The sequence below is a fragment of the Pantherophis guttatus genome, chromosome 8, assembly GCF_059756535.1.
Source record: "Pantherophis guttatus breed Tessera chromosome 8, ASM5975653v1, whole genome shotgun sequence".
Taxonomy (NCBI): Eukaryota; Metazoa; Chordata; class Lepidosauria; order Squamata; family Colubridae; genus Pantherophis; species Pantherophis guttatus.
Genome location: NC_142070.1, coordinates 78,348,878 through 78,373,311, shown reverse-complemented (window position 1 = coordinate 78,373,311; position 24,434 = coordinate 78,348,878). Strand labels below are relative to the sequence as shown.

Sequence of the window (24,434 nt, the reverse complement as noted above, 5' to 3'; positions counted from 1 at the left end):
ACAGATTAACAGAGTTGGAAGGATGGACGTTTGCAGGTCATCTAGTCCAACCCCCTGCCCAAGCAAGGAGATACATCTGCCTCTACCTAGGATCGAACTCACAACCTCTTGATTGGGAGACAAGAGCTCCACCTCTAGGCCACAGCAGCTGGGATAACAGTTCATTTAGTGACCATTCGAAGTGACAATGGCACTGAAAAAACGAGACGGACGGCTGTTTTTCACACTTATGACCATTGCGGCATCCCCATGCTCACGTAAGTTAAAAGCTTGGCAACAGACTCATATTTATGACGGTGACAGTGTGCCTGGGATCACATGATCCCCTTTTGCGACCTTCCAACAAGCTAAGTGAACGGGAAAGCCAGATTCACTTAGTAACAAAACAACTGTGGCCGAAAAGGCCGTAAAATGAGGCAAAAGGAGCCTGGATAGCTCTGCAGACTAAGCACTGTAATTTAACACCAGCTGTCTGTAATTAAAAGTAAGTTCGAATCTCGCCAGGCTCAAGGTTGACTCAGCCTTCCATCCTTTCTAAGGTAGGTAAATTGAGGACCCAGTTTGTGGGGACAATAAACTGACTTTGTATAAAATATACAAAAGTATGAAGGCTATTGCTTAACGCACTGTAAGCCGCCCTGAGTCTCCGGAGAAGGGTGGCATATAAATCAAATTAAAAAAATAAAAAAATCCCTTAACAGTTGTCTCGTTTAACAACAGAAATGGTGGACTCAATTGTGGTTGTTAAAGAGGACTCCTGGTGCATTCTCCTGCCTTCCCGTGAAAGCAACGTAGTGAATCGACCACGTAAAAAATTTTTACGCGTTTCGGAGGCAACAATTTGATTCCACGACATTGAACTCCATATCGGATCCTTTGTTTTGACTTTAATATAGTTGAAACCCAACTTTTCTACTTCAGGGAAAGAAGGATGGAAGGGAGCCAGTGAATTAGCATCTTGTTTCCATGAAAACGCCGTACTTAGCATGCTAAATCCACGCTAAGCATCCCAGGACGTCACAAGGGTGTTGTTGTGTGGATGAGATGCTAAGTCAGAGTTCATTCGGAATTAGATAGAGGATAACAGAATAACAGAGTTGGAAGGGAACTTGGAGGTCTTCTAGTCCAACCCCCTGCTCGGGCAGGAATACTCTATACTTTCCCTCTATACAGGTAATCCCCGATTTATGACCTCAATTGAGCCCAACATTTCTGGCATTAAGTGAGATGTTTGTGAAGATATTATGACACATAATATAATGTAATACAATACGATACGATATGATACGATACGATACGATTCGATTCGATACGATACTATATGATTCGATTCGATACGATACGATACGATACGATTCGATTCGATTTGATACAATACAATACAATACAATACAATACAATACAATACAATACAATACAATACAATACAATACAATACAATACAATACAATACACTGGAAATACACTGGAAATTTTAAAGAAGATGTTGGACAACCATTTGCCTGAAGTGATGTAGGGTTTCCTGTCTGGGCAGGGGGTTGGACTAGAAGACCTCCAAGGTCCCTCCCAACTCTGTTATTCTATTTTATTCTATTCAAAATAATATAATATGAAACGAAATGAACACATTAGAATAAAATAAAAATAAAATAAAAATTAAATTAAATTAAATAATAAAATAAAATAATGAAATAAAATAACAAGATAAAATAAATAAAATAAAATAATGAAATAAAATAATAAGATAAATAAAATAAAATAATGAAATAAAATAAATAAAATAAAATAAAATAAAATAAGAAAATAAAGTAATAAAATAAAATAAAATAAAAAATTAAATGAAATAATGAAATAAAATAATAAAAAATAAAGTAAAATAAAATAATGAAATAAAATAAAATAATGAAATAAAATAAATAAAATAAAATAGCTCTCCTCAGGGTACTGTCGACCAGGCAATGCCGTCTGGCGATGCCCAGGGGGAGGGCGTTCTCCGTGGGCACCCATACCCTCTGGAACGAACTACCCACCGAGCTCCGGACAGCCCCAGATCTCCGCTCCTTCCGTCGAGGCCTGAAGACTTGGTTATTCCAACGAATGGGCTGATTCTGATCTTTGGGTTTTTATTATTTATTATTTTAATCTGGTTTTAGTGGGTTTTTATTAGTGTATGTTTTTAATCTGTGTTCGCCGCCCTGAGTCCTTCAGGAGAAGGGCAGCATATAAATTCTGTAAAATAAATAAATAAATAATAAAAATAAAAATAAAAACAACTTTTATGCCGAAGGGTTTTCCGGCCTGCCCTGAGCTTCTCCTCATGCAACTCGGCGGTTTGCAAAAAGATAACATGGGAACACCTAACATCAAACAGTCGATGTTCCTTCAAACGTAGGTCGGGTTCTCGGCATCACCCCAGAACACCTTTTGATCTTCCACATTTTAACCACCCGTGCAGGAATTTCAACTTCTTTGTTCGTTTCCAGAAAGCTACGCCTTCTTTTCAAAAAAAAAACCAAACAAACATTTCAGGCTCAGGAGCCTTACTAAGTATGCCAGCAAAAAACACGATAAAGGCTCCGAGTTTATTCCTTTCCCCCTTTCCCGTAGTACAAATATAGGCTCTGAGGTAATCATTTACCATTTTTCCTCCTGACTTGAAGGTTGCAAACTCTCTAGAACGCCCGGTAGGAATCACGGAGAGAGAAAAATAAACATTTAGGACGGTCAAACACAGCTGCTCCCAACCCTAAAACACCAGTTACACCATTATACGCTGTAAAGGGGAGATTTGTAAACAGTTTTATTTGGAGGAACCATTTTTCTTTTGGGAGACGTCAGCGCGAAAACAACCAAGATTAGGTTAAATGCCTGTTACGCCCAGCGTCAAAGCAAGCTGACCACGGTTTATGCCACAACAAAGGAGTTGTTATATTGAGAGCCCACATTTTTTTAAAAAAATCTTCCCAACAACCTGGTGAGGTAGGCTAGACAAAGAGGTAGTAATTTGTCGAGTAAAAACGTCAGGCGGAAAAGGGAATTTCAACGCAAAGTCTTCCCACGATCCAGCTCAGTCCAGTTCCCGCTGTACCACACACAACGCTTGTACCACAACCACACTTCTTAAAACGCTAGGCAACTTTACAGTTTCACACACACACACACACACACACACACACACACACACACACACACACACAAAATGTGCCGATCGCGGGTCCCAAAGGTGCTTTTTCAAAGAGGCAACTGGCCTTCCTTTTTTTTTCCCTTGAAGAGGTTTCGCTTCTCATCCAAGAAGCTTCTTCAGTTCTGACTGAAGGATGGAGAAATTCAAGGATTCAGATGAACTCCAAGAGACCAGCGGTAAAGATGACTGCAAGGAACATGGTGGAAGATGGAAGGATTTATGTTCCTTGAGGTCACCTGGGTCCTTAGGACACTTTCCAAGAGTCGTTGAGGCCACTTGGAGGTTCCTTTCAATCCTTCCATTCTGCATCCTTCGGTCAGAACTGAAGAAGCTTCTTGGATGAGAAGCAAAATGTCTTCAAAGAAAAACCAAGAAAGTCCAGTTGCTTCCTGAAAAAACACCTTTGGGACAATCAAGACCCGGATGAAGGAGAATCTCCACAGACATTTAAGATAGGCGGACTTCAACTCCCAGAATTCCCTCAGCCAACCTCAGGAACTTCCCCACCATCCAGATAGAGTGGAAGATGCTTCTTGGATGAGAAGCGAAAGGCCTTCAAGGAAAAACAAAGGAAGGCCAGTTGCCTCTTGAAAAAGCACTTTTGGGACAACAATGACGTGGGTGACCGAGGATCTTCGTAGACATTTGCCTAAAGCAGGGACCACCCCAATTATGAGACACATTTTTTGGGGGGAAGCCCAGAGAGAGTCCAGAATTGGTGTGAAGAACATTTTAGTTACCAATTCACCATTTTCAAAGCTCCGTTGTCGTGTTTTCATTGTTTTTTGGGGTTCCTTGTGGTGTTTGGGATTTGCAGAGGAGGAGGTGCGCATTAAGGCGACACCTAAACGAGGCATGATCCAGTGCTGGGTTTCAAAATGTTTTACTACTGGTTCTGTGGGCGTGGCTTGGTGGGCGTGGCATGGCTTGGTGGGTGTGGCAGGGGAAGGTTACTGCAAAATCCCCATTTCCTCCCGATCAGCTGGGACTCGGGAGGCAGAGAATAGATGGGGGCGAGGCCAGTCATAATTTTTACTACCGGTTCTCCGAACTATTCAAAATTTCCACTACCGGTTCTCCAGAACCGGTCAGAACCTGCTGAAATCCACCTCTGGTGTGATCGCAAAAGGTTTAGAGGTTCCTGATTCAAAGGAAGCCACCTCTAACATGACATAAAACAAGCTCATTCTAAGTCCTCGACTTACGAACACAACGGAACCCCAAATTGTCTGTGGCTAAGCAAGACAGTCGCTAAGAGGGTTGAGCGACCTTTTTAACACAGTTGTTCAACGAAGCACTACGGTTCTTAAGTGAATCTGGCTTTCCCCCATTGACTCAGTTCGTCGGGAGCCAGTCGGGAAGGTTATAAATGATGACCGATCACAAGCCCCCGAACTTCGATCATGTGACTACGGGGAATCACATGACCACGGTCCGAAGCGCCAAACCCAGTCATACGTCACTTTTCTTCAGTGCTGTTCTAACTTCGAACGGTCACTAAATGAAGTCGAGGGCTACCTTTAGGAGAACCACTTCGAATCGCACCCTTCTTCAGTATGAGGAACTTCAAAGGTGAGAAACGTTTGGTCACCACGCTGTAAAAAAAGATGTAGAAAAAGTGCAGAGAAGAGCAACGAAGACGATGAGGAGACTGGAGGCTAAAACATATGAAGAACGGTTGCAGGGATTGGGTATGTTTAGTTTAATGAAAAGGAGGACTAGGGGGACATGAGAGCAGTGTTCTGATATCTCAGGGGTTGCCTCAAAAAAGAGGGAGTAAATCTATTCTCCAAAGCACCTGAGGGCAGGACAAGAAGCAATGGGTGGAAACTCATCAAGGAGAGAAGCAACCTAGAACTAAGGAGAAATTTCCTGACAATGAGAACAATTAACCAGTGGAACAACTTGCCTCCAGAAGTTGTGAATGCTCCAACACTGGAAGTTTTTAAGAAGAGGTTGGATAACCATTTGTCTGAAGTGGTGTAGGGTTTCCTGCTCGCGCAGACTAGAAGACCTCCAAAGCAGGGGTGAAATCCAGCAGGTTCTGTCAGGTTCTGCAGAACCGGTAGCGGAAATTTTGAGTAGTTCGGAAGAACCGGCAAATAATACCACCTCTGGCTGGCCCCAGAGTGGGGTGGGAATGGAGATTTTGCAATATCCTCCCCCCCAGGAGTGGGGAGGGAATGGGGATCTTGCAGTATCCTTCCCCTGGAGTGGGGTGGGAATGGAGATTTTGCAGTATCCTTCCCCTGGAGTGGGGAGGGAATGGAGATTTTGCAGTATCCTTCCCCCTGGAGTGGGGTGGGAATGGAGATTTTTGCAGTATCCTTTCCCTGGAGTGGGGTGGGAATGGAGATCTTGCAGTATCCTTCCCCCAGGAGTGGGGAGGGAATGGGGATTTTGCAGTATCCTTCCCCCAGTAGTGGGGAGGGAATGGGGATTTTGCAGTATCCTTCCCCCAGGAGTGGGGAGGGAATGGGGATTTTGCAGTATCCTTCCCCCAGGAGTGGGGAGGGAATGGGGATTTTGCAGTATCCTTCCCCTGGAGTGGGGTGGGAATGGGGATTTTTCAGTATCCTTCCCCTGGAGTGGGGAGGGAATGGGGATTTTGCAGTATCCCTCCCATGGAGTGGGGTGGGAATGGAGATTTTTGCAGTATCCTTCCCCTGCCACGCCCACCAAGCCATGCCCACAGAACCGAAATCCAAAAAAATTAGATTTCACCACTGCTCCAAAGGTCCCATCTATACTTCTATGTTCTTTGAAAGATGCTTCGGGTGCTAGAAGTTAAACTATAAGATGAATGGCTGAGGGAACTAGGTACGTCTAATTTGACGGAAAGAAGGACCAGTTTTGACATGATAGCAGTCTTCCAATATTTGAGGGGTTGCCACGAAGAAGAGGGGTCTTCAAAGGCCAGACAAGGAACAATGGATGGAAACTCTTCAAGAAGAGACTCAACCTAGAAATAAGGAGAAATTTTCTGACCATCAACCATGGAACGGTTGGCCTCCAGAAGTTGTGGGTGCTTCATCACTGGAGGCTTTCAAGAAGAGACTGGACTGCCATCTGTCAGAAATGGTACAGGCTAGGGCAGGGGTCGGCAACCTTAAACACTCAAAGAGCCACAAAGGTCCTAACCGGAAGCCCCCGTTCAATTCTGGAGCCGACCGGAAGTCCGGTTCCCCCACCATAGAGTCTCCTCCTAGCGTGGCGTCCTTTTTCCTCTACCTGTCCTAACCAAAAGCCCTATCAATTGTGAAGCCGACCGGCAACAGGGAGCCGCAGCAGAGGGATAAAAGAGCCACATGCGGCTCCAGAGCTGCGGATTGCTGATCCCTGGGCTAGGGCAGTAGTGAAATCCAAATTTTTTTACTACCAGTTCTGCGGGCATGGCTTGGTGGGCGTGGCTTGTTGGGTGTGGCAGGGGAAGGATACTGCAAAATCCCCATTCCCACCCCACTCTGGGGCCAGCCAGAGGTGGTATTTGCCGGTTCTCCGAACTACTCAAAATTTCCGCTACCGGTTCTCCGAACTGCTCAAAATTTCCGCTACGGGTTCTCCCGAACCTGTCAGAACCTGCTGGATTTCACCCCTGGGCCAGGGTTTCCTGCTTGAGCAGGAGGTTGGACTAGATGACCCACAAGATCTCTTCCAACTCTGTTACTCTGCTTAGGTCCTGCAGCCGTTAAGCGGACAAGGGCACTTGGTCCCAGCACTTTCCTTTCCCCTGTGACACATTTTTCTGTCCCGGCAATTCACGCCAAGAATCGACACTTTCGGCGTCGTAGGTATGATTCGCTATCAGACAAGGGTTATTCCCCACTCCACCCCCTACTACCCGTCAGAAAGACGGATTTAGAATCCGTCTTTCTGCGCGATTTGCGAGCCGACTTCACAGCTTCACAACTGGAACTCAGCTTGTTGTGAGTTTTGGCCCAACCAAGCCGAATCGGTTGCGACAATGCCTTCTAACGCCCGTGGCCAACTCCCTTTGGCGACACTTATATTTGTTTAGTTTCAGGGATTCTAACAATGGAGCTGGCACCGAATGTTTCTCCGGGACTTTGAGTACAGCTCGTCCTCGGTTTACAACCGTTCATTTAGTGACCATTCAAAGTTACAGACGGCAGTTGGATCCAGAAACGATGGGAGAGAGAGATAAAGGATAATGTTGGATTATAATTATAGATGATGGTATAATTATGGTAATCAATAAGTATTGGAAATGTAAATTTGTACATAAGAATCTGTAAATAGTTTCTATTTTTACTTTCTGATTATTGGTGTGTATATATATATGGATATTTTGGTGATGTTATGCCGTGATAGAAAAACTATTATACATTTGTTTTTTTTTTGTTTTTTTGAACTATAATAAAAATTTATTAAAAAAAAAAAGTTACAACGGCAGTGAAAACTTCCCACTGCATGCGATCTGCGTTCGCATGCCTGACTCACATTTACGACGGTTGAAGTATTCCCAAGGTCATGAGATCCCCTTTTGCGACCGTCAGACAAGCCAATTCCGGGGGCGGGGGGTGGGGGAAGCCAGATTCACTTAACAACTCTGGCAAAAAGAGTTTGAGGGAAAACACGCTTAACGAATGTCTCGCTTAACGACGAGAAATTTGGGGCTCCGTTTTGACCGTTAAGTCCAGGACTACCTGTCCAGGTGAAGCAGCTCCCAGGGTTTAAGTCGTTCCTCTGAACAATTCCCCAAATTTTCCAATCCTGGTTGAAGTGCGAAACAACTAATAATTGATCCGTGGAACAACTTGCCACCAGAAGTTGTGAATTATTCCGTCGCTGGAGGTTTTGAAGAAGAGACTGGACATCCATTTGTCTGAAGTGCTATAGGCTGTCCTGCTTGAACAGGGGGGTGAAAGGGACCTCGGAGGTCATCTAGTCCCACCCCCCCAAGCAGGAGACCCTACCCCATTTCTGACAGTTCACTTAGAGACCGAAGTTTCAATGGCACTGAACAAAGGGACTTATGACCCGTTTTTCCACAGTTACGACGACCTTTGAAGCCTCCTCCATGGTAACGTCACCAAAATCCAGCCGTATGGCCACTGGAGTTTCCTACTTATGACGGTCGCTGTGTCCCGAGATCACGTAATCCTCCTCTGCCACCTTCTGACAAGCCAAGTCAATGTTCAAGACAGGTTCCCTTAACACCCGGCTGACTCACTTAACAACGGCGGCGCGAGAGGTCATCAAACGGGGCAGAACTCACTTAACAACGCGTCTGACTGAACAACGGAAATGTTGAGCTCCCTTGTAGTCGTCGTAAGTCGAGGGACTGGGCTTGAAGCCTGCCCTGCCAGCTGCAGTCTACCTGCCCGGCCGTTGGACTCGAACGAGCGACCGGCGCCGGAATCAGAAGGTTAGTTAGAAACCGAGGTCGATTCCTCGCGACTTACTTTGGAGAAAGTGAAATCCCCCGCGGCGCCAGGAAGAAAGGAATCCAGGAAGAAAAAGGATCCCGGGTTCTCCCGCAAGATTCAGGTGGGCAGGCAGGGAAGGGTGGACAGGTGATCCGCGGGACTTCACCCAGCAGGAGAAAGAAAGAAAGAAAGAAAGAAAGAAAGAAAGAAAGAAAGAAAGAAAGAAAGAAAGAAAGAAAGAAAGAAAGAAAGAAAGAAAGAGAGGGGGGGAGAGAAAGTGGGAGGGAGAGAGAGAAAGTGGGAGAGAGAGGGGACAGAGAGAGGCAGAAAGAGAGAGAAAGTGGGGGGGGAGAAAGAGAAAGAGAGAGAGAAAGAGAGAGGCAGAGACAGAGAGGCAGAAAGAGAGAGAAAGGGAACAAAAATCGCGCAGGGCGAAGCAGCCGACTCACCTGTCGTCTCGGGATCGTTCCGGAATCAAAGTCGGCTGTGGATCGCGTTCTGCCATCCCCGGAACTAAGTCAGTCAGTCAGTCTCTCTCTCTCTCTTTCTGCCTTTCTCTCTCTCTCTTTCCCTACCTCTTTCTCTCTCAGCCTCTCTCTCCCCCCACTTTCTCTCTCTTTCTGCCTCTCTCCCCCTCTCTTTCTCCCTCTCCCTTTCTGCCTCTCTCTCTGTCCCCTCTCTCTCCCACTTTCTCTCTCTCTCTCCCTCCCACTTTCTCTGTCCCTTTCTGCCTCTCTCTCTCTCCCACTCTCTTTCTGCCTCTCACACTTTCTCTCTTTCTGCCACTCTCTCCCTCCCTCCCACTTTCTCTCCCTCCCTCTTTCTCTCTCTTTCTGCCTCTCTCTGTGTCTCTCCCACTTTCTCTCTCTTTCTGCTACTCAATCCTTCCCTCCCACTTTCTCTCCCTCCTTCTGCCTCTCTCTCTTTCTGCCTCTCTCTCTCCCACTTTCTCTCTTTTTCTGCCTCTCTCTCTGTCTCTCCCTCTTTCTCTCTCTCTCTTTCTGCCTCTCTCTCTCTCTCTCTCTCCCACTTTCTCTCTCTCCTTCTGCCTCTCTCTCCCTCTTTCTTTCTCTCTCTCTCTTTCTCTCTCTTTCTGCCTCTCCCTCCCTCCCTCCCTCCCTTTCTCTCTCCGATTCTGCCTCTTTTCGCAGGAGCCCTGTCCGAATGACCGGCCCTCATTGGGCAGCGGGCGTCACGTGGGCACCCAGACGAGTTTGTGGCGTGGGGGGGGCGTGGGGGGGACGGAGTTGGAAAAGTTTTGCGAAGTCTTTGGATCGCGAGGCTTAGGAGAGAATCGGGCCCCTTCTTTTCTTGCAAGCGAGCCGGGATCACTTTGTTGTTGTTTTTGTTGTTTTTGTTTTTGTTGTTGTTGGGTTTGTGTGTGTGTGTGTGTGTGTGTGTGTGTGTGTGAACCTCAGCCGACAAAGGATGAAAGGAAGGAGCCAAGTTTTGTTTGTTTGTTAGAAAACACATCAATAACCACCAATCAACAATCTCTCTGTGCTTTGTTTGTTTTTTGCCAGGTAGATTTGGGATGTTGGTTTTTTTTTTCCCAAGCCCCCCCACCCCCCCCCAAAAAAAATCCCAGGAGGAGTTACTGAAGGGGAAGAGGACTCAGGATCCCCACCTGAGTTACTCACAAGGACATCAGTCCCAAAGGGGCTTTTTCAGGAGGCAATTGAGCCTTGGTGGCGCAGCAGACTAAAGTGCTGTTAACTAGCACCAGCTGCCAGCAATTATTTATTTATTTATTTATTTATTTATTTATTTATTTATTCATGTATTTATTTATTTATTTATTTATTCATTCATGTATTTATTTATTTATTTATTTATTCATTCATGTATTTATTTATCTATCTATCTATCTATCTATCTATCTATCTATCTATCTATCTATCTATCTATCTATCTATCTATCCATCCATCCATCCATCCATCCATCCATCCATCCATCCATCCATCCATCCATCCATCTATCTATCTATCTATCTATCTATCTATCTATCTATCTATTTATTAGTTCGATTTATATGCCGCCCTTCTCCGGAGACTCAGGGCGGCTTACAGTGCGTTAAGGCTAAAGCAATAGCCTTCATACTTTTGTATATACCTGCTTAGTAGGGCTTTTGCCCCCCCCCAAGCGGTGTTCTTTTTTATACAAAGTCAGCTTATTGCTCCCACAATCCGGGTCCTCATTTTACCTACCTCGGAAGGATGGAAGGCTGAGTCCACCTTGAGCGTGGTGAGATTTGAACTTGCAGTAATTGCAGGCAGCTGGCAGCTAAGTGCTACTTTAACAGCACCTAGTCCACTGCGCCACCAAGGCTCTTACAGTTCAAATCTCACCAGGCTCAAGGTGGACTCAGCCTTCCATCCTTTCGAGGTAGGTAAAATGAGGACCCGGATTGTGAGGGCAATAAGCTGACTTTGTATATAAAAAAAAGAACACCGCTTAGGAGGGGCCCAAAAGCCCTACTAAGCAGGTATTTACAAAAGTATGAAGGGTATTGCTTAACGCATTGTAAGCCGCCCTGAGTGTCCGGAGAAGGGCGGCATATAAATCGAACCAATAAATAAATAAATAAATAAATAAATAAATAAATAAATAAATAAATAAATAAATAAATAAATAAATAAATAAATAAATAAATAAATAAATAAATAAATAAATAAACAAACAAACAAACAAACAAACAAACTGGACTTCCTTGTTTTTTTTTCCTTTTGAAGACCTTTCGCTTCTCATCCAAGAATCCAAGCTTCTCAAAACTCACTGAACAACTGTCTCGCTTAACAAGAGAGATTTTGGGGCTCCATGGCGGTCATAAGATGAGGAACACCTACATCTTATATCCACGAGGCTCTGGAAGTTTGGATGTAGAGTTTTTGAAGGGATTTCCTTCCATATCTTTTTTTTTTTTTAATTTGATTTATATGCCGCCCTTCTCCGGAGACTCAGGGCGGCTTACAATGCGTTAAGCAATAGCCTTCATACTTTTGTATATTTTATACAAAGTCAGCTTATTGCCCCCACAAACTGGGTCCTCAATTTACCCGCCTTAGAAAGGATGGAAGGCTGAGTCAACCTTGAGCCTGGTGAGATTCGAACCTGCAGTAATTGCAGACAGCTGGTGTTAATCACAATGCGATCAGTCTGCTGAGCCACCAGGTCCATATCTGTCTCTGGGTAATCCTTTGGTGGCGTTTTTGAAACTCTTTTCATAAATCGTCCCGAAGGTGCATTTTTTTTCAAGAGACCACTGGACTTTCTGTTTTTTTTTTCTTTGAAGACATTTCACTTCTCATCCGAGAAGCTTCTTCAGCTCTGTTTTGTTTTGTTTCTTGGATGAGAAGCGAAAGGTCCTCAAAAGAAAAAAAAAACAAGAAAAAGTCCACTTGCCTCCTGAAAAAGCATTTTTGGGACAACCAGGACCTGGATGATGGAGAATCTCCACAGACATTTAAGACAGGTGGACTTCAACTCCCAGAATTCCCCCAGCCAACCTCAGTAACTTCCACACCATCCTGTCAGAGCTGAAGAAGCTTCTTGGATGAGGAGCGAAACGTCTTCAAAAGAAAAAAAACAAGAAAAAGTCCAGTGGCCTCTTGAAAAAAAAAACACTTTTGGGACAACCAGGACCTGGATGACTGAAAATCTCCACAGACATTTAAGACGGGTGGACTTCAACTCCCAGAATTCCCCCCAACCAACCTCAGGAACTTCCACACCATCCTGTCAGAGCTGAAGAAGCTTCTTGGATGAGGAGCGAAACATCTTCAAAAGAAAAAAAACAAGAAAGTCCAGTCGCCTCTTGAAAAAAAAAACACTTTTGGGACAACCAGGACCTGGATGACTGAAAATCTCCACAGACATTTAAGACGGGTGGACTTCAACTCCCAGAATTCCCCCCAACCAACCTCAGGAACTTCCACACCATCCTGTCAGAGCTGAAGAAGCTTCTTGGATGAGGAGCGAAACATCTTCAAAAGAAAAAAAACAAGAAAGTCCAGTCGCCTCTTGAAAAAAAAAACACCTTTGGGACAAACGTGACCTGAATGACTGAGAATCTCCACAGACTTTTACTCACAAGGAAGTTGAGGCAAAGTCAACTTTGGGTCATACCGAATCCTTCCCTTTTTCAATGCAAATTAACCAGAGCCTTCATTTGCATAACAAATGTTTTCCCTTTGTTTGCTTTTCTACTTGGTCAGATGCTAAAGTCATTAATACTGCTCTTGTATAGGTAGTTCTCGACATACGACCGCAATTGAGGCCCAAAGTTCAAGTCGCTAAGGGAGAAATTTGCCAAGGCGGTTTTGTCCCGTTTTAGGACGTGTCTTGCCCTTTTCACCTTTCCTTCCTCTTTCATGCCTCTTTTGATGCCAAAAGACTTTCCTCATGAGTGAACAAAATCCCCCACTCCTCCCAATGTTGGGTCTGTGTTGGCCATGGCTTAAATTATTGAGTGGCTGAACTGCCATTGTTTCTAGAATTATGCAGATCAGGGGTGAAATCCAGCAGGTTCTGACAGGTTCTGGAGAACCGGTAGCAGAAATTTTGAGTAGTTTAGAGAACCAGCAAATACCACCTCTGGCTGGCCCCAGAGTGGGGTGGGAATGGGGATTTTGCAATATCCTTCCCCCAGGAGTGGGGAGGGAATGGGGATTTTGCAGTATCCTTCGCCTGGAGTGGGGTGGGAATGGAGATTTTGCAATATCCTTCCCCCAGGAGTGGGGAGGCAATGGGGATTTTGCAGTATCCTTCCTCTGGAGTGGGGTGGGAATGGAGATTTTGCAGTATCCTTCCCCTGGAGTGGGAAGGGAATGGAGATTTTGCAGTATCCTTCCCCTGGAGTGGGATGGGAAAGGAGATTTTGCAGTATCCTTCCCCCAGGAGTGGGGTGGGAATGGAGATTTTGCAATATCCTTCCCCTAGGAGTGGGGAGGAAATGGGGATTTTGCAGTATCCTTCCCCTGGAGTGGGAGGGAATGAAGATTTTGCAGTATCCTTCCCCTGGAGTGGGGTGGGAATGGAGATTTTGCAGTATCCTTCCCTCAGGAGTGGGGAGGGAATGGGGATTTTGCAGTATCCTTCCCCTGGAGTGGAAGGGAATGGAGATTCTGCAGTATCTTTCCCCTGGAGTGGGGTGGGAATGGAGATTTTTGAGTATCCTTCCCCTGGCGTGGGGTGGGAATGGGGATTTTGCAGTATCCTTCCCCTGGAGTGGGGTGGGAATGGAGATTTTGCAGTATCCTTCCCCTGGAGTGGGGTGGGAATGGAGATTTTGCAGTATAATTCCCCTGGAGTGAGGTGGGAAGGGAGATTTTGCAGTATCCTTCTGCCACGCCCACCAAGCCATGCCCACCAAGCCACACCACGCCCACCAAGCCATGCCCACAGAACCAGTAGTAAAAAAAATTGGGATTTCACCACTGATGCAGATACTCTAAATGTCAATCACTGCAAAACCATGCCAGCTCCTGGAAAGATGAAAAGCTGTGATCATTTCCATCATTTTCCATTCTGTTCTTTTTCTGGACTTCCAGAGAAACTCTTGCAACAGAGGATACAAGAGATTTTCCTGTGGGTTTTGTTCTCTACTGCCCATGATTAAAAGAGCATCAATGCCCTGATTGCCATTCTGGTAACACTATCAGGTGGGTGTGAAAAAAAGAAGTGTGCAACACGCTTGCTCCATCTACTGGTCAATCGTAATGCGACTTTTACCTTTTATCTCAAGATCAAACGGCTAACAACTTTAGAATTTAGAATAACAGAGTTGGAAGGGGCCTTAGAGGTCTTCTAGTCCAACCCCCTGCTTAGATAGGAAACCCTACACCACTTCAGATAAATGGTTATCCAACCTCTTCTTAAAAACTTCCAGTGTTGGAGCATTCACAACTTCTGGAGGCAAGTAGTTCCACTGATCAATTATTCTAACTATCAGGAAATTTCTCCTTAGTTCTAAATTGCTTCTCTCCTTGATTAGTTTCCACCCATCGCTTCTTGTCCTGCCCTCAGGGACTTTGGAGAATAGTTTGACTCCCTCTTCTTTGTGGCAGCCCCTGAGATATTGGAACACTGATATCATGTCACCCCTAGTCCTTCTTTTCATTAGACTAGACATTAAACCAACTTTTGGATATGTTCTTGTGTGCAGTCAAACGCCGGGGACCTGAGAGAGTTAGCCTATCGTGGGTGTTTCTTAAACTTTGTCAACTTTAAGATGGATGGTGGTGTTGTGGCTCGGTTGCCTGAGCCTGGCCTATCAACAGATGCAGACTCTGAGACTGAGGGAGAGAAGTTGGCAAGGCCTCCCTCTCCAGGACCCTCCTCTCTGGCAATGCCTCTGGAGGACACCGAAGGCCAAGAGATAGGCCCAGAGCCAAGCACGTCCCCGCAGCCACAGGTGGACAGCGACGAAGGAGATAAGTGCTGGCTGGACCCTCGGCAGAGGCGCAGGGAGAAGCGTGCGCAGCAGAGGGGAAGGCATGCCAGAGATTAGCTGAGTCACTGGACCACACCCCACAGGGTATAAATGTGGGTGTGGTGGCCGGTTCAGTTTGTGACGAGCAAAAACTAGAAATAATCCATGATCACTGCGTTACTGGACTTCTGCCTGCCTTGTCGGACTGCATTTGGACTAATCCTTGTATTGCGGAAACTTTGCCTGCTTTATCGGAATGCTTGCAGTCTAATCTTTGTTTTGTGTGAGTAAAGTCTGAATTGGCAGCTAGCCACTGAGTTGCTGCCAGCTTTATCTTCAAAGATTTTGTCGTGTGGCTTATTAACTCTGGGCCGTCTGTGGGGGTGTGTGTATGGGACGGGGACAGAACAGATGGACTCCCAAAATTCCCCCCAGCCAGCCATGAACTGGGAATTGAAGGCTACCATCTTAAATTTGCCAAAGTTGAGACACACTTTTTAAGCAATACAAACATTCTGATTTCATCATTTAGAACATGGAATAATAGAATTGGAAGATACCTTGGTGGTCTTCCTCCTGAGATCCTATACGATTCTGGACAAATGGCTGTCCAGTCTCTTCTTGAAAGCCTCCAATGATGGAGAATCCACAACTTCTAGAGGCAAGTCATTTCACTGATTAATTGTTCTCATTGTCAGGAAATTCCTTCTTAGTTGTAAAGTTCGATCTCGAAGACCTCCAATGATCTTCCATTGGAGGAAGTTACTTCTTGTCCCCAGGTGCTTTGTAGAATAGGTTTCCACCTCTTCTCTGTAACTGTTGTGGCTCCGTTACCTGAGCCTGTGCCATCGGCAGAAGAGGACTCCGAGAGTGAAGGAGAGGAGTTGGCAAGGCCTCCCTGTCCAGGACCCTCCTCTCTGGCAATGCCTTCGGTGTCCGCCGAAGGGCAAGAGATAGGGCCGGGGCCAAGCACGTCCACGCAGCCACAGGTGGACAGTGATGAGAGTAATGAGCCTTGGCTGGATCCACGCCAGCGTCGCAGAGATAAGCGCGCACAGCAGAAGAAAAGGCGTGCCCGAGATTAGGCTGAGTCACTGGACCACACCCCATGGGGTATAAAAGGGAGCGTGGTGGCCAGTCAAGCCTTGTGACGAACAAAGCTGAAAGCTTCCACACCATTCTGCATTGCCAGACTTTTGCTATAGGCTTTGCTGGATTATCTTTGGACTTGATTTACTCTGTAATTATTGAACATTTTACTTTGATGTACCAGAAGCGGAGAGAAGTTATCTCTTCCCTTCGTGAATAATAAACTCTTGGCAGGCAGCCACTAGGTTGCTGCCAAGTTCCGTTATCATAAGGAAAAGGATTTTGTCGGCTGGTTTGTTTTTTAACTCTTGAACGTCTGTTGGTGTGTGTGCGTGTGGGACGGGGACAGAACAGTAACAGCATCTCAAGTACCCTCAAAGCACCAGAGGGCAGGACAAGAAACAATGGATGGAAATTAACCAGGGAGAGAAGCAACCTGGAATTAAGGAGAAACTTCCTAACAGTGAGGACAATTAACCGACTTGCCTTCAGAAGTTGTAGGTGCTTCATCAATGGAGGTCTTTAAGGAGAGATTGGTCTCAAATTCTATAGGATCTCCTGCTTGAGCAGAGGGCTGGACTAGAAGACCTCAAGGTCCCTTCCAGTTCTATTCTGATTGACTTGAAGACTGCCACCATGTCACTTAACAACAAACAAGCCATGTCACTCGGGAGGATTCACTTCATGACGCCTTCACTTAGCAACTGTGGCAAGGAAGGACATAAAACGGGGGCAAAACACCACTTCACAACTGTCTTGCTTAGCAATGGAAATTGTGGCTTTAAATCAAGGACTACTACCTGTCATCATCATCTTTTAATGATCCCATAATCCCTTGCGGGGTGGAGTTTGGGCAACTGAATGGAGCTGAGTGTTTTTCTGGCCGGATGCCCTTCCTGTTGACAATATGGAGTTTTGTTCGGCAGATATTTTCTCATTGTGCCCAGAAAGAGAAATATCTGCCTCTACCTAGGATCGAACTCACAGTTTCCTGATTTTGAGGCAAGAGCTCCACCTCTAGGCCACCGCACCACTCTCAAGGACGACTACCTGTGCTTGTGGAAAATTGGTGGAGAATGCGAACGTTGAGAAAAATAACATCAAAAAGCCGTTGCTTTTATTACGGCATTTATATTTATTCATACAAACAATGTAGTAGACAAGACAAATATATGGTTGAAGACAGCCGTAGATTTCTAATTTAACAACCCTGTAACAAAAGGTAACTAAATTTAACATTTATGAAAATATAAATCTTTGACCCGGGGTAATTCTTCCCCCGACAATACAAAGTTTACCTAAAAACATTCAGTATGATCTATCGGTTGCAAACAAGTTAAGAAAAGGCATTATTCATATTCTAGAGGGGCGTTTACACAGAAGAATTGTTTGCTGCAGTCCGTTCTCTATTTATTGTACAAAAAGGGGTCATTGAGGTTCAAAACGCAGACAGTTTTCGAAGTCCAACGGGTTAAACTCAGGTCCGGTTCAATCTTGTCTACTGGCCGACAATTTACCGGTCTCCAAAGAGAGAAGAGAGCAAGAATTTTAATCAATTTCTGTCACAAAACCAGGGAAATCTAGAAGTTTCTTTTCATCACGTTCATCTGAAATCATTCAATCACAGATTGGCAGAGTTGGAACGCACCACAAGGATGATTCAACCCATCCAGGTTTGCCATGTACCACAAATATGATGCCACCAGGGAAGGGAGGAAAACGGATAAAACACAATCCAGACCAGGGCTCTGCAACCTTAAACACTCAAAGAGCCATTTGGACCCGTTTCCCACAGAAAAGAAAACACCGGGAGCCACAAAACCCTTCCCCTGCCTGACTATTTCTTGAGCGACCACAAAACTAACATATGTAGTTGAATTAGATGTTCTGTTTTCTTCTGAAACTTTTCTTTTCTTGGATTTATCCATGGGGTTGAAAAGCTCAATAAATTACGTTCTGGTGGGTGTCGCACATTGGCGGTTGTGACGCATATTTTGAGTGCCAGGGAGCCGCAGCAGAGGGGTGAAAGAGCCACAGGCGGCTCCAGAGCCACAAGTTGCTGATCCCTGATCCAGACAATAAAATACCCCTTGGCTCTAACACTTTTAAACATTTTGTTCTGACTTCATACGTTGCTGTACGCATGATTCTACACCTCCTGTTAGAGGATGTGGGGTGAAAGATGCTTTAGTTGTGTGACATCTGGGCAGGTAGTCCTTGACTTACAAAAGTTCATTTAGTGATGGTTCAGAGTTATAACCTCACTGAAAAAAGGCCGTTTTTCACACTTATGACCCTCGCGGAATTCCCCCTGGTCACGTGATTTACATTCAGATGCTTGGCGACTGACTCACATTTATGATGGGTTGCAGTGTCCCTGGATTGCCTTTTGCAACCTTCTGACGAGCAAAGTCAATGGGGAAACGAGATTCACTTAACCATCGGGTGACTAATTTAATTAATTAATTTGATTAATTTAGCTGCAGTGATTCACTTAAAGAAATGTGGCAAAAAAGTCATAAAACAGGGGGGCAAAACTCACTTAAATTTCTCACTTAACAACATACATTTTGGGCTCCATTGTCGTCATACGTTGAGGACTACCTGTATTAGGTGGGGGTATTGATTTAGTCTTCAGATAGAAGATTTGTAGGTCAAGACTGAGCTGTGAGGGTCCTTGGTTCTGTCTGAGCTTGGTGGTTTCCTTGCAGACATTTAATTACCCAACTAGGGAATATCATCAGTGCTAGAAGGGAGTGGGATTTTCAGGGAGGAGGAGGAAGATGGGGGTGAGGAGGAGGAGGAGGAGGAGGAGGAGGAGGAGGAAGAAGAAGAAGAAGAAGAGGAGGAGGAGGAGGAGGAGGAGGAGGAGGAGGAGGAGGAGGAGGAGGAGGAGGAGGAGGGGAGGACTGTGGGGTCCTTGGTGCTCTCAGATCTTGGTTGTCTTCTTGCAGGGACGTTTCATGATCCAACTAGGTAACATCATCAGTGCAAGAAGGGAGTGGGATTTTCAGGGAGGAGGAGGAAGATGGTGTGGGGAGGAGGAGGAGGAAGAGGAGGGGGAGGAGGAGGGGAGGACTGTGGGGTCCTTGGTGCTCTCAGATCTTGATTGTCTTCTTGCAGGGATGTTTCATGATCCAACTAGGTAATATTCTCAGTGCTAGAAGGGAGTGGAATTTTCAGGGAGGAGGAGGAAGACGGTGGGGGAGAGGAGGAGGAGGAGAAAGAGGAGGAGGAAGAGGAGGGGGAGGAGGAGGGGAGGACTGTGAGGTCCTTGGTACTCTCAGATCTTGGTTGTCTTCTTGCAGGGACGTTTCATGATCCAACTAGGTAACATCCTCAGTGCAAGACGGGAGTGGGATTTGTTCTCTGTTTCTATACCAGTGGCTTGCCCCGTCAATATTGGCAAGAGCGTTCTTGGTGGTTCCTTGATTAAGGAAGTAGAGATTATCAGATAGGCAGAGATTAATACCCAAATTAATACTACACAAATAATCAGTAAGCAACAGCTTAATCAAGGAATCATCAAGAACAGCTCCACCAACACTGAGAGAGAAAATTACTTGTATATAAATGGGGATGAAACCCATTCCCTTCTACACTAGTGACGTTACCTAGTTGGGTCATGAAACGCCTGTAAGAAAACAACCAACGTCTGGGAGCACCAAGGACTTCACATCCTCCTCCTCGTCCTCCTCGTCCTCGTCCTCGTCCTCCTTGTCCTCGTCCTCTGAAAGCTCAGGCAGCCCAAGGAGCTGCTGATACAGTTCTTCAGAGGAATGATTGAGTCTGTCATTTCCACCTCCATAACTGTCTGGTTTGGCTCTGCACCCAAGAAGACAGACACGGACTTCAATGGATAGTTAAAACGGCAGAAAAAACACTGGCTACCAACCTGCCTTCCATTGAGGACCTGTATACTGCACGAGTCAAAATGAGGGCTGGGAAAATATTTACAGACCCCTCGCATCCTGGACATAAATTATTTCAACTTCTACCCGCAAAATGATGCTATAGAGCACTGCACACCAGAACAACTAGACACAAGGACAGTTTTTTCCCGAACGCCATCACTCTGCTAAACAAATAATTCCCTCAACACTGGATTCCATTCCATTCCAAATTTTCTATTCTATTCTATTCTATTCTATTCTATTCTATTCTATTCTATTCTATTCTATTCTATTCTATTCTATTCTAATTCTAATTCTAATTCTAATTCTAATTCTAATTCTATTCTATTTTTCATTCCATTATTCTGTTCCATTCCATTCCATTCCCTTCCCTTCCATTCCTATACGTTCTGTTCTGTTCTATTCTATTTTGGAGCAACTATATTTATGATGACTATGATCATGGTTTATCACTTATATATCTTTATGTACACTGAGAGCTTATGCACCAAGACAAATTCCTTGTGTGTCAAATCACACTTGACCAATAAAGAATTCTATTCTACTCTACTCTACTCTACTCTACTCTACTCTACTCTACTCTACTCTACTCTACCCTACCCTACCCTACCCTATCCTATCCGAAGAATAGAGTAGAGTAGAATAGAGTAGAATAGAATAGAATAGAATAGAATAGAATAGAATAGAATAGAATAGAATAGAATAGAATAGAATAGAATAGAATAGAATAGAATAGAATAGAATAGAATTCTTTATTGGCCAAGTGTGATTGGACACCCAATGAATTTGTCTTGGTGCATATGCTCTTGGAGTACATAAAAGAAAAAATACATTCATCAAGAATGATAAGGTACAACACTTAATGATAGTCATAGGGAAACAGTCAATATTCTATTCTATTCTATTCTATTCTATTCTATTCTATTCTATTCTATTCTATTCTATTCTATTCTATTCTATTCTATTCCTATTCCCTCCCCCTCCTCCTTCTTCCCCTCCTCCACTCCACAAACCGTCTCTAGCACTATGATGTTACCAAGTTAGAACATGAAACTTCTGCAAGAAAAAACCCAACCTCAGCGAGTACCCCATAGAGTTCAACCTGAGCTACAAAAGTTCTCCTTCTACTGTCTCCTTTCTTCCTTCTCCCTTCTTTCCTCCTCCTCCTCACCCTACATCCTGCAACCACTAATAATGTGACATAGTTGAATAATAAAACATCTGCAAGAATACATCCAAGCTCAGGCAATACCAGGGACCTCAAAGTCCTTAGACTGGGCTCCTTCAGGCATAATATCTAAATACACACACACACACACACACACACACACAAACACACACATGTGTGTGTTTCCTGCAGAGATGTGTCAGAAAGCGAGGCACAGCATGTTTACCGAATTTTTCGGAGTATAAGGCAACTTCCCCCCCTAAAAGAGGGTGAAAATTTGGGTGCATCTTATACACTGAATGTAGCCCCGCCCACCCTACGACCCCCACACTTTGGCCTCTGCCTCCCAGCAATTTGCCTCCTTGCAGCAAGCAGCAAACAGCCCATTTCAGCTTCAGCACAGCCTGATTAGCATAAACAGCTGATGGTCGGTTGGATCGGCCTCCCGACCATCAGCTGTTTCAGCCTGCAGGGATTGCCATTGCCTACTGCCCATTCTGATCTCCACTGCCCAAACTGGGTGCACGGAGGCTGAAAATGGGACGCGCAGAGGCGGCAATAGGCTATGGCAATCCCTGCAGCCTGAAACAGCTGATCATCAGGAGGCTGATCCAACCGACAATCAGCTGCTTGTGCTAATCAGGCTGTGCTGAAGCTGAAACAGGCTGTCTGCTGCAAGGAGGCAAATTGTTGGGAGGCAGAGGCAGATTTTTTTTTCTTGTGCTAATCGGGCTGTGCTGAAAATGAAACAAACTGAAACAGGCTGTTTGCTGTTTGCTGCAAGGAGGCAAATTGCCGGGAGGCAGAGGCAGATTTTTTTCCCTTGTTTTCCTTCCCAAAAAAGTTAGGTGCGTTTTATAGTCCGGAGAGTCTTATACTCCAAAAAATATGGTATTTATTTATTTCTTGGGGTGTATGTGTTTGAGGACCTCAAGTCACTTTATTATATGCAGCTTTTTAAAATTGGTTTTATCGACATTTTAAAGGTTGGGCTTAATACGTGAGCTTGAATTGTTAAGACTCATCATGAAACAGCTGGGGTGTGATAAGTAAACAGTGTAGAGTTGTCGGGAATATCCACTTAACAGCTGCGTCAAGAAAAGTCATAAAATGAGAGTCACTTAACCCCTGTCTGAGTTAACCACAGGAACGTGGGGCACAATTGTGATCATAAGTCAAGGACTACCTGAACCAAGTTGATGAATGACTTTTAAAACGTTGGATGAGCGAAAAAAAACCTGTAAGGAAATGCACTCTACAGCTCAATTAAACTGTGTTGTGGTTAAAAGTGTATTTGGTCAACTGAGAGCCTTGGTAGTACAGTGGTCTAAAGCACCCTGTTATTAAGACCAGCTGCCTGCAATTACTGCAGGTTCGAATCTCGCCAGGCTCAAGGTTGACTCAGCCTTCCATCCTTTCTAAGGTAGGTAAATTGAGGACCCAGTTTGTGGGGGCAATAAGCTGACTTTGTATAAATATACAAAAGGATGAAGGCTATTGCTTAGCGCATTGTAAGCCGCCCTGAGTCTCCGGAGAAGGGCGGCATATAAATCAAATTAAAAAAAAAAAACTGGTACGCCTACCCTAATATCCAATTTCTCCGCTGCAAATTTCAATTGAATTAGGCAGCTGTTTCCATAGTAGTCCAAAAACCCACAAGTATTCTAGAGCAACTTCTTCACCCTTTGGACGTACATCATTGGCCTCACGTCATTTGACAATTCAAGACTTAATGGCTCCCAGGAGGCTGTATATATCATCTTCTTTTAACAACCCCCATAATCCCTTGCGGGGTGGAGTCTGGGCAACTGAATGGAGCTAGCAGAGTTTCATGGCCGGATGCCCTTCCTTGTCGCCAATGCGGAGTTTTCTTCAGCAGGTTATATTCTCATTGTGCCGAGAGAGAGAGAGAGAAATACCTGCCGCTACCTAGGATTGAACTCACAGCCTCCTGACTCTGAGGCAAGAGCTCTAACTCTAGGCCACCGCACCTCTCTCCCAGGAGGCTGTATATAAAATGTTGATTTCAAAAAGGAAATTGACCCCCCCCCCCGAAAAATCATGTGCAAATTCCCTCTGTGAGTAAGTGTAAACTCACCCCCTGTGCAAATCAGCTTGGAGGGCTTCTGCTTCAGGGAATTTTACAAATAGGATACTTGGAGTCCTCAAATATTGGCTGACAAAACTGGAACAGGCACGTGTTTTACCTATTTCTGTTATAAAATGCACACGAGCTGGGATGGGACACTGGTGGCCTTTATATTAAAAAGGAAGACCGGCCTACACATATAAGCTGTTCACACTCGGGAGACTTTTAGAAACATTTTATACTTTCTGTAATTAACGGGAGAGTTCCTCCATCTGAAACTCATGTACTCTATATCTTAATTGAGCTGTACCAGAGGTGGGTTTCAGCAGGTTCTGACCAGTTCTGGAGAACCAGTAGTGGAAATTTTGAGGAGTTCGGAGAACCGGTAGTAAAAATTCTGACTGGCCCCGCCCCCATCTATTCTCTGCCTCCCGAGTCCCAGCTGATCGGGAGGAAATGGGGATTTTGCAGTATCCTTCCCCTGGATTGGGGAAGGAATGGAGATTTTACAGTATCCTTCCCCTGCCACGCCCACCAAACCATGCCCACCAAGCCACGCCCACAGAACCGGTAGTAAAAAACTTTGAAACCCACCACTAAGCTGCACATGTCCACTTCATAGAGGGCTTTCTAGATATCTTTGGACTACAAATCCCATCGCCTCTAAGGGCTATCTGGAGAGAGCCCTAGGTTAGAAAAGGCGAAGGGTAGGAGAACAGGAGGAGACGAACTTTAAAAACAAAATATCAGAATTGCATCCCTATTTTTCATAAATGCCATAAAATCTTATAAAAGGCCAGCCCAAGGCAGGAAGTGAAGAGTAGGATATTGTACAGAGAAAGTAAGAAATTTATTACAAAGTGTAACAGTAAAGAACCCTTTAGGCAGCCAGATTTTTGTTGTTGTTGTTGCTGTTGTGGTTTGCGAGCATGTCACTGGAATCCCCGAGTAATTTGGTCATCGCGTCTGTGTTTCACGCAGGAAAGAACAGGAATGACAATAAGGCAGACACTAAATGCGTCGGGAAGGATGCGCGAACCCTTCCCAATTCTGATTCTTGCAAAGATTAGAATCAGCCGGAGTTTCTTAGAACGCACAATGGATCCTAAGAGTGGGGTTTTTTGGACGTAAAAAGAGAGAATGGAACAGGGTGGACGGTTCTTAATGCC

General features: G+C 44.9%; 1 protein-coding gene across 1 annotated transcript in view; it reads right to left on the bottom strand.

Annotated features, from left to right (window-relative positions):
• The window catches only part of PGCKA1 (PDCD10 and GCKIII kinases associated 1), a 48,181-nt gene extending 38,437 nt beyond the window's left edge, over positions 1-9,744 (bottom strand). Inside the window, exon 1 of the mRNA XM_060690813.2 lies at positions 9,024-9,744. The gene's annotated coding sequence lies outside the window, so the exon portion shown is untranslated. The remainder of the gene's footprint in view (positions 1-9,023) is intronic.
• Between the last annotated feature and the right edge of the window lie 14,690 nt (positions 9,745-24,434).